This window comes from Anneissia japonica, unplaced genomic scaffold (genome assembly GCF_011630105.1).
Source record: "Anneissia japonica isolate Jap-2015-1 unplaced genomic scaffold, ASM1163010v1 scaffold69_len1423075_cov170, whole genome shotgun sequence".
Lineage (NCBI taxonomy): Eukaryota > Metazoa > Echinodermata > Crinoidea > Comatulida > Comatulidae > Anneissia > Anneissia japonica.
The window spans coordinates 329866-339513 of record NW_022748202.1 but is presented as its reverse complement, the minus strand read 5'-3'; the positions used below and the strand labels follow the sequence as shown (position 1 = coordinate 339513).

The window sequence follows — 9648 nt, the reverse complement described above, 5'->3', positions numbered from 1 at the left end:
TTTTTGTAGTAATTCCTGTGTGACTAGGCAAGGACTGGGTGGGAAATAGAATGTGAGATAGGGTGGGGTTTGAGAAGAGGACTAGGCTGGGGAGCTTGTCTTATAGAGTACAACAATTTGTCGTCACAACACCAGATGGCGCCCTTTGTTGTCAACCAGTTGTTGGTTACCGCTGGTAAAGTGGTCATTACACCTGAATGAGTTCATAATCTTAATGGTTTAGAGTAGGCTTTCTGGAATAGGCATTTTAAAACCTAATAACTTACCATCAAAATGTACTAAAAATACATCGCATTACATTAGTTATCAAACACATATTTAATCATCAATTAAAATTTACAAAGAAAAATTATGATCTTAATAATTACGTTAGAAATTGGGATCAATGGTTTGTCAGTGAAGACAATGGATCCGACTTCATTCTGAGTAGCTGATAGAGTATTATCATGTGGTATTGACATAACAGCGTAGTACTCTAGAGCAAACAATTGTTCTCTCACAGGATTCCTGCATATGATGCATAGAATGCCTATCGACACTTTTAGAAAAAATGTAAAATTATTTGTCAGCTCAATAACCCAGTCATGATTGATGGGCTTCGGGAGCGTAAGTGGATGAGGAGTGGCCGCTACAAGCCCTCGGAAAAGTCCGGAAAAATCCTCGGAAGCTATGACAAGTTAAGGACATGAATGGCATATATTAATAGTAAACATGCTGCAGCACTCATTGGCAATTTTTCTATTTTTATTTTTCAGCCAATAACAATGACACACGGCAATGTATTTACGCTAAAACAAAATAAGCTCTTCGTAACCTATAATAGCAATACAACACTAACACATACTTTTGCAATCAAAATGATATTCCTAGGTTTACCCAGTGGCAGCACCAGCCTCTGAAAATTAGGGGGAGGGGGAGCAAGTGAGGGCCAAGTTCCCCGACGAGAGCAAAGTGGAAGTGGTCGGGGTTTCGGAGGGTTATCTAAATAGAACTTTGTTATTTGTTATTTAATCGATTTTATAGATACTGTAGATAGTCTACTAATATCTATAAAATACTTATAATTTTTTTTTCTCCCCAACGAATTGTGGTTTTCCTTCTTTTTTGGGGAAGAACTGGGGGGAAGGTAAGCCAATTTTTTGGGGGGAAAATTCCCCTTTGCCCCGCCACTTGGCCTACCATATATTCTTGTACAATATTCAATCATTATCATGAATAAAATGATTGTTCGTTTCAATAAACAATTATTTTCGTTTTTATTTAAAATGCAAACAAAAATAACACAGTTGTAGATACGAGAAAAAGACCATTATAGAATATGAGACTCGCTCCACTTTGTATTTATTGAAGTAAACTAGGGTTTGCCTTTGAACTCTTAACCAATCTCTGCGATTCCTCATGCGAGTGGCGTGGTAGTGACGTCAGTAGAATACAAACATTCAAGAAAATTGTAATTAAAAACCTATTAACAAATGTCAAAACCTCTGTAATTGAACTGCTCGAGGAAATAACGTTACAAATTCACCATGTTCAGCGAATGTTGCAAAGCCATTGTAAGTATTGTTTAATAAAGGCTTAAAACAGTTTTTAAAAATAATCTAAAAATTAAAACAAAAATGTTAAACCTTGTTTCTTTAAATATTTCTTGGTAAAATGGCTAAGCAGAGTTTTGGAACATTTTGAGCTTCTTAAATACGTTCACTGCCAGCGACAAGTGTACTCATCCCTCCAGGTGCTGCTGAGGGCGATAGGGATGACTATACTCATCAAAACCTGGTTACATTTAAGAGTTTATTACTTTATTGTTACACATTGTAGAACCACAGACTTAGGGCTGGTAGTTCGGGGAAGATACACCTAGACAATGCTTTTATTGTGTAATGTTGCCAGCAGTACACAAGATTTCATGTGTGGAGGCACTATCTGAACATATACTGTACTGTACCAAGCCATACAAAAACTAGATGAGAAAACTCACACTTGGCAGAGGCAATAAAAAGTACTGTCCCACTGCCAGCCATGAGTTTACTCATCCCCTAACATTTTACCGCCAATTATTAGACACACCATTTTGATGATGTGACTTGATAAAATTTCGAAAAAGTATGTTTGTAGGTGGGACAAACAAGGTCTGGAAGTCAACATGTTAAACAGCAGATTTATGGTATGTTTATAGGTTAAGATAAACCATTGATGCGAGATCTTATTTAACAAACTTCCTTAATACACACTGTATTTTGCTTAGGGTGGCAATACCCATGGCCAGCAATCTGAATTTGTAGATGGTTTGGTTTTGCATGCACATGGAAGTGGAGAGGAACCAGCTGATTTTCTAGGAGCTTTTGCCCCTTAATTTACTGATTCACTAATATATCTAGCCTAGGCGCTGTGAGCACTGTCAAATGCTAAGCTAATTCATTTCAGTATATTATATGGATAGTGCTAAATAAATGACAAAAAAATATTCTGTTGTAAAAAGCCAGCATATTTTTCAACCTACTACTTATAAGAAAAATTTCCACTTTGATATTTAAATAAAATAATTTAGAGCAAACGCAATTCATCAACGATAAAACCCTGATTTTGTATAACCGCTTTGAAATTAATCAAAAACTTTAATCATCAACATTTCAAGGGTTAAGTTTTCATTACTATACGTGCACAGAATGCATATTACGAGCTACAGTTGTCTGTAAAGGGCAAAGTTGAGGTTTTCTTTTTGACAACAAATACTGAGAAATTGAATGTAAAACAGGGTAAGATCTCCTACTTCATATTAATAATCAATTTATAGCATCAGCAGTGTAGAAAGTTAACTCAAATATTACCAATAAGTACTCTAATGAATATTTTCCAATTTCCGGTCTGTCTTAAGGTACTGAAACTGAAATAGATAATAAGAGTTACTAAAACCGCATTAAAGTACAACATTGACATAGAAAATATTTAAAGTGAGCTGACTATTAGTCAGTCATGTTTTTTTTTTTTTTTTTTTTTTTTTTTTTAGTCATTTTTTTTTTTTTTTTTTTTTTTTTTTTTTCATTCTTCTTTGCAGGTTTTTGTGTGTACTGCCCTCTGGGCAGTAGAAACTTTGAGCCCAGTTTGTCAATCCAGAAGTTAACTGTGAAGTTGAAGCTACATACTGTTTGGGAGAATTTGCTCTGCAATGTCAAATGTAAGTTCTACTGTATGCTTTATACTGTAGGTAGGCCTAGATTTTTTATTTCACTAAATTTGGCAATTCTAGGCCTAGGTAAAAGCTACTGATTTTAATGTGTTACTAATAAGTAATATCATTATTACGGTAGATAAAAATTTGTTCAGGCATTTCATTTTGGGTCTGTTTTTTTACATCACGTTTCAGTTTACATTACTTTAGTATAAATTAGTCTATAGTACGCTGGTGTCATTGGCACGCCGGTCAGAGGTCATAAACAGAGACTAGTAGGCTAGGGCCTACTAATTATGAGGGGTGGCACCAGGATTTGCCTGACGGGAGTCCAATTCTGACAAGAGCAAAGTGCGCATGTTTAGTCGTCACCTAAAATCTTTTGAAATTGGTCTTTGTGGCGAAGCCCCAAACATTTTGGATGAGTTGAAAGTAGTAAAAATAAAAGCAGTAGAAACATGCTCCAGCTGGGAGCCTGTTTTAAAATTTTTGTTGTGTTTTGTTATTATGTGGTTAATCATTTGGTTAGCAATTATAGTTGTATATGATTTGTATATCCGTCTATCATGATCAGATTAATGATCAATAATGGCAAGCGTTGTTATGCATCTGTTGTCTCCAGCGAAGTAATTAATAGACAAAAAAATAAATATATTAAACATAATAAAAACATGGATAGGGATGAGAGAAATTACCAACTTTCCAACATAAAAATTCCGAAGTCCTAAAACAGCAGGTAGAGGGCGACACAATATTGCACAATGGAGTGAACAGAACAACATGATCCTAAACACCGACAAATGCAAAGTCATGTGTATAACAAGGCGCAATATCCCATATCCCAGTTACCTTGTTGAGAATTCACCTTAGATTATGTACAGTATCCTCACACAAATATCTTGGCGTTACTTTTCCTTCCATCTAAAATGGCCCTCTCATATCGGAAATATTGTTTCAAAAGCCTTTCAAACCCTTTATTTTATTAAACGTACTTGTAAAATCGTCACCCCCCTCTCGTTAGTTTTATTCAATTCCCTTGTTAAGCCTATACTTGAATACTCGTCTGTCGTCTGGAACTCCATCTTCAAATCAACATTACACAAATTGAATCCGTTCAAAGAAATTTTACTCGATTCCTCTTGAATTCTGCTCACTATCCAAACAATACTGCATATATCAACTATGAAGACTGACTTGCCCGACTTAATCTTGCCTCCTTAGAATACAGAAGAATATTGCTTAGTCTCATTTTCATGTATAAAATAATTAATAACAAAATCCAATAGGACTCCCATAATTATATTTCATTTAATACCCTTAAACTGCACCCAATGCTCTATCTTCGTCATGCCCGATGTAATGCACTTCACAACTCTTTTTTTCACTGTATACCAATCACCTGGAACAGTCTCCCTATTTCAATATGTCTGACTCCTACAATCCAGTCTTTTAGAATATCATTAATACAACACCTTCATGGCAGTCCTGCCTACAAATCATGTTTTAATAATTAACTGAATTCACTTCAATGAAATATCTTGATCTCCATTCATCATTATTGTTATTACCAATATTATTACTTTTTATTATTTATTTATTACTATTATCTGTATAATTATTTTTATTATTATTATTATTATTATTTATATTATTCTTATTGTTATTATTATTATTATTATTATTATTATTATTATTATTATTATTACTGTATGTCTTTGCCTTTATCTTTGTTTCTCTGGTAGGCATCCTGTACAGGGACATGTTCCCTTTTTTGCCTACCAGACTCATTACGTTTTGAGTGAAATAAAATTATGAAATTATGAAAAAGATTAAAAGCATATTAAAAAAACACTGTAATTTATATAATTCACATTAATTCATGTTTAGATAAATGAAATATGCAAATTTAATAATGTAAAATTTAAATAGGATGATAAGAACTCTAAAACTAGACAAGTACAGTATTGTACTCAAACCTGTTCTTTGAACGGTAGAATAAAAGACATTTTTAATGCTTTTTGTAATTACTGGTTCCCCTGGTTGCACATTACTATGTGTAACCGTGGCAACAGAGTGCATGGCGCTTCTAATGAGAATTGAGTAGCGGTAGAATAACTATAAGAAATTAACCTTGAGACACTCTCAGTAATGTAATTGGTAATGAAATAACGATACAAACAACGCGAGAAATATTCTCTGTGGATGAATGAAATCGGCAGTTAATGTAACTATGGCAATAAATTTCAGAAAAAATTACGATTCACAGAGGGCTGCTTTTACGTCAAAGAAGTTGACTAACAAGTACATACTACTTTTCTTGAAAAAGAAATTTATAAAGCTGTGTAATTTATGTAGTCGTTACCACACCTTTTAATAGTTATGCACATGTAATTCTGGCCATGCCATGCTATTTCTAGTGGGATGTGTAGCGATACAGTTTCAAATCAACACAGCAAAACAAAATGAAATTTTTTATTTTAACAGCCAACGAATTGTCGATTGGGATTGCTTGTATAATTAAACATTTCTCTGAAATAACTTGTAAAGAACTGAATGACACTGCAGGGGCAGATCCAACATGGTAAGAAAAAGGGGGGGGGGGCTTAAATTTGTGAACTGAGTGAGAGTCCGAGTAAAGAGCTCCTGGTTGGGATGCAAGAGGTAAAACCCCTTAAACCTCTACCAACTTCATTAATTAGAGTTTGTATTTGATTGATTTTTATTACTTAGAATAGTAATTTTCTGATAACCTTAATTCAAACATTCTTTTTTATTACAAAATAGAGTGAGCATACAACCCTTACACTGCCTCCCCTTTTTAAATACATTACTAACACATATACACAAAGTTAGAATGAGGAATACATGGATAGACACATGCATTGCTAGTTCCGTGATATGGTAATTTTGGTACAGCAACAGTGGAGAAAGTTTAGGTGTGCTGTGAAAGCACCTAATACAGTAAATTTTAATTATTTTTTAGACAATAAATATATTTTTATAAACAATATATTAATCATACTGACAACATACCACGTACTGTAGGCCTATTATGAGCAGTAACTGATGGCGAAGGTGCTTTCTGTTTTCTTCTTTATGTGATGTCTAAACAATGTTTGATGACGTCTATAAAATATAAATGAATGATTAACATTATTTATTAAAAATTAAAATATAGTAAATACTTCGCAAACTAGTAGCAGCACTCTTGAACTACCATTTACACGAAAATCGCACTGTGCTCTAAAAAGACGACAGGAAAAAGGCCACTCAATCATGCCAGAGAGGGTGCAGTACTTGTTACTGATGGTGAACAGTTTTCTGTCCATTCGCGATTCCTGCTCTGTGGCATGTCCCAATGGTAGCTTAGCACAGGGCTTAGCACTCAGCCTAGCTAAAATCCTGTGAGGGAAATTGTAACACTTTGACACACAACGGATCACATGCTTTTAACTACTAATTTCTCACCCATATTTCCCAGACCTGTGCTACCAAGTCCTAAAAAATATACCCTGTAAATGCAACACCTAATATTTTATTTAAGAGTGAGGGCCCCTTCCCCACGGGGATGCAAACTCCGAGCTACTGGGCTGGAGCCTTCAAATATTAAGTTGGTTATTAATAATAACAAAAAGACAAAAAAAATTTTAAAAATCATCATTCATTTTTTCAGTGATACAGAACAGCCAAGTGCTTATGCTACATATGAATGGTGTTGTACACCCATAAATATGTATTATTTCATTTACTTGTTCTTCTCAAGGTTACTGTATAGTTCATTCAGTGTCCCAAATTTGCTTTTAACTGGATTTAGGAGCCAGGCCAAAAGGTACAGATAAATGCCCATATAATTTGAAAAATTAATAGTTTTATAAAATGCCCATATAATTTGAAAAATTATTAGTTCTATAAAATGACCTTTAACAAGAATGATATAAAAATGCCAAAACCTAACACTGAATAATGTAACATAATTTATTCAGATCTTGCTATACCGTAATAATGCTAAATCAAACCAATGGTTGTATATAAAACCAAACATGTATAAGATCAGTGCATACAGTAATAATATATAAACTGGTAAACTGTACTTGGCATGTTATCGATATAGTATTATACGGTATTAAAGCTAAGGACTGCGGTCAACATGAGAAGGGCAGTTAATTAGTGTCCATATATTAATTACTCAAGGTGGTATGCTTAGCAACTTTCAGACACGACATAGCTAATTTGTACAACTGAATACACAATACAACTCAATACACATAACACTTCAAACATGCAAATTTCACCTTTCAATGAAATTAAAGTTACATTTGATATTACAAAGTCAAAATCTATAATATTAAAAATGAATTGGATTATTTAAATGCAGCAAAGAGGAAAAAAGCCACAAGATGTATACAATATCATAATGATGTTGATAAAGGTGATAGTGTTTCGAAAGATAATGATGATGATGGTGTTGTCAAAGATGATAATGTTAAGAAAGATTAAAAGATGATGACGACATTGATAAAAATGATGATACTATGGTTATGATAACAAAGATAATTTTTATATTCATATTGATAAAAAGAATAATCAAGATGAAGAAGTCCATAATCTTCTGAAAATGTCAATAGAATATTGCATACTGCATCTCAATGCGTACTAAATAAGAATATGAATTTCGTTTTTGACGGATTATCTAAAATAATCTACTATTTCTAGACCTCACTTGATTGTCTTCTGTATTTCTCAGGGATTCCCATGTACCTAAATTTAATGTTTGAGAACTTGATGAATCTCTGGAAAAGTAGTCAGTGTTTGCAAGATAAAGCTACGAATCAAAATTTGCAATTACTGATAATGAATCGGATCAGGTTTGCGAAGAGATATACGCTCGCTGATTTCTTTCAGTTTCAATAATTTTGATCATAAATGCCTTGTTTATGCGGCATACAATGTAATATGTTTCATTCGATATTAGAATATTTTTTAATGTTGTTGAGAGCAATGCATAGTGAAGCTGACTGATGATACTATATGTCCAGTGTTGATTGGATTGGATTTATTCAGTGTAAATACCAAGGATAACTCACGAATGTCTAGAAGACTTATTTCCAGTAGGGTCCTTCTGGTGGTGATTGGACAGTACACCGGGAGACAATCCCCTACTCTTTTCCGAAGAGTGTACTGCATTTTTTAACATGCACATGGACCATAAATGCACACGAGACCAACAGCTTAAACGCCTCTTCCGAAAGACGGTGCGCTATTATAACTTGTATTTCAGCCCTTTAGCTGAAATACAAGGAGAGGCAGCAATGGGAAGTGAACCTAGAGATCTTCCCGGTTCAGTGCACATGCAGTGGCTACCACCAGATTAGCTGACTGAGCTAAGCTGCTCATAATTGATTAAAGATGATGATGATAATGATGATAATGATGATGTTTACAGATGATGTCCAATGTAGTTCTATGATGATGTTGATAAAGATAATTCATGATGATGATGATGATTATAATTTCAATCCCTGATAATGGCGTCCCATAGAAAATATGGACAGTCGCACAAATAATTTTTTTTTTTAAACTAGCAACAGTCTTTGGTTTCTGCATAAAAGCTTACAGTACTATTTGCCTCCTTACACTAAGTTAATGGACAATTATTTCTACATTCTATACATTATAAATTCTGATGTTAAATGGTGACCTGTACAGTACAGTACATCCTTATATGTGTCAAAGATCCAAGATGAAACTGCCTAGAATTTCTGTTTTCTAAATACAATGATTTTGTGCTCTAGAATTGATGAGTTTCGCGAACTTCCGCCACCCCTCCCTGCCTGGAAGTCCCTTGAAACCTTATTACCAATTATTTTCCCAGCTCACCCATAACGACCCCAAAAAAAATGAATAAATAAAATAAATAAATAAATGAATTTATTTAGTTTGTGAAACACAAGGAATAAAAAAAAGTCTCACCTTACAAACTATAAATGATAAAATAATTTTGTTGCAAAATGCTTTATGGTCGCCACGGGGCACAAGGAGAATGATTTGAAATGAAATTGGTAGCTCTGAATTACACGCAACACTAGGAATACTCCCCCAAGGAGAAGAAGTTTCAAATTGTGCTTGAATTCATTCTGTATCCAATGACAGGAAAAAACTGACTTGAGCAGTTCTTCTTGAAATTAAATATCGCTATATAATAAATCTTACAAAATGAAAAAAAAATCAATAAATAAAGGGTACTGCTGTGTTTTGTCACAAGAGGTAATTCAATTATAAACTGTTTAACAAAAAACACTGTAGTATATATTAATTGATATTTAGAGATGTAAACATTGGGATAATTCTGTGTGAACACAGCCTTTGGAGTGGTTGGACAAACCAATTCAGACTATTAATCTCTGTCCACACTATCAAATTTTCTTTGAGAAAAGACTGTTGTATGCCCATATATAGTCATGATGTGCCTATATATAGTC

At 33.8% G+C, this 9648-nt stretch overlaps 1 long non-coding RNA gene across 1 annotated transcript in view; it reads right to left on the bottom strand.

The window, feature by feature from the left end:
- Window positions 1–305: 305 nt before the first annotated feature.
- Window positions 306–9648, bottom strand: part of LOC117120773 — an 11148-nt gene continuing 1805 nt past the window's right edge. Inside the window, exons 2-3 of the long non-coding RNA XR_004447419.1 lie at window positions 6203–6295; window positions 306–4385 (exon numbers count right to left, since the gene is read on the bottom strand). This is a non-coding gene — a long non-coding RNA (uncharacterized LOC117120773). The remainder of the gene's footprint in view (window positions 4386–6202; window positions 6296–9648) is intronic.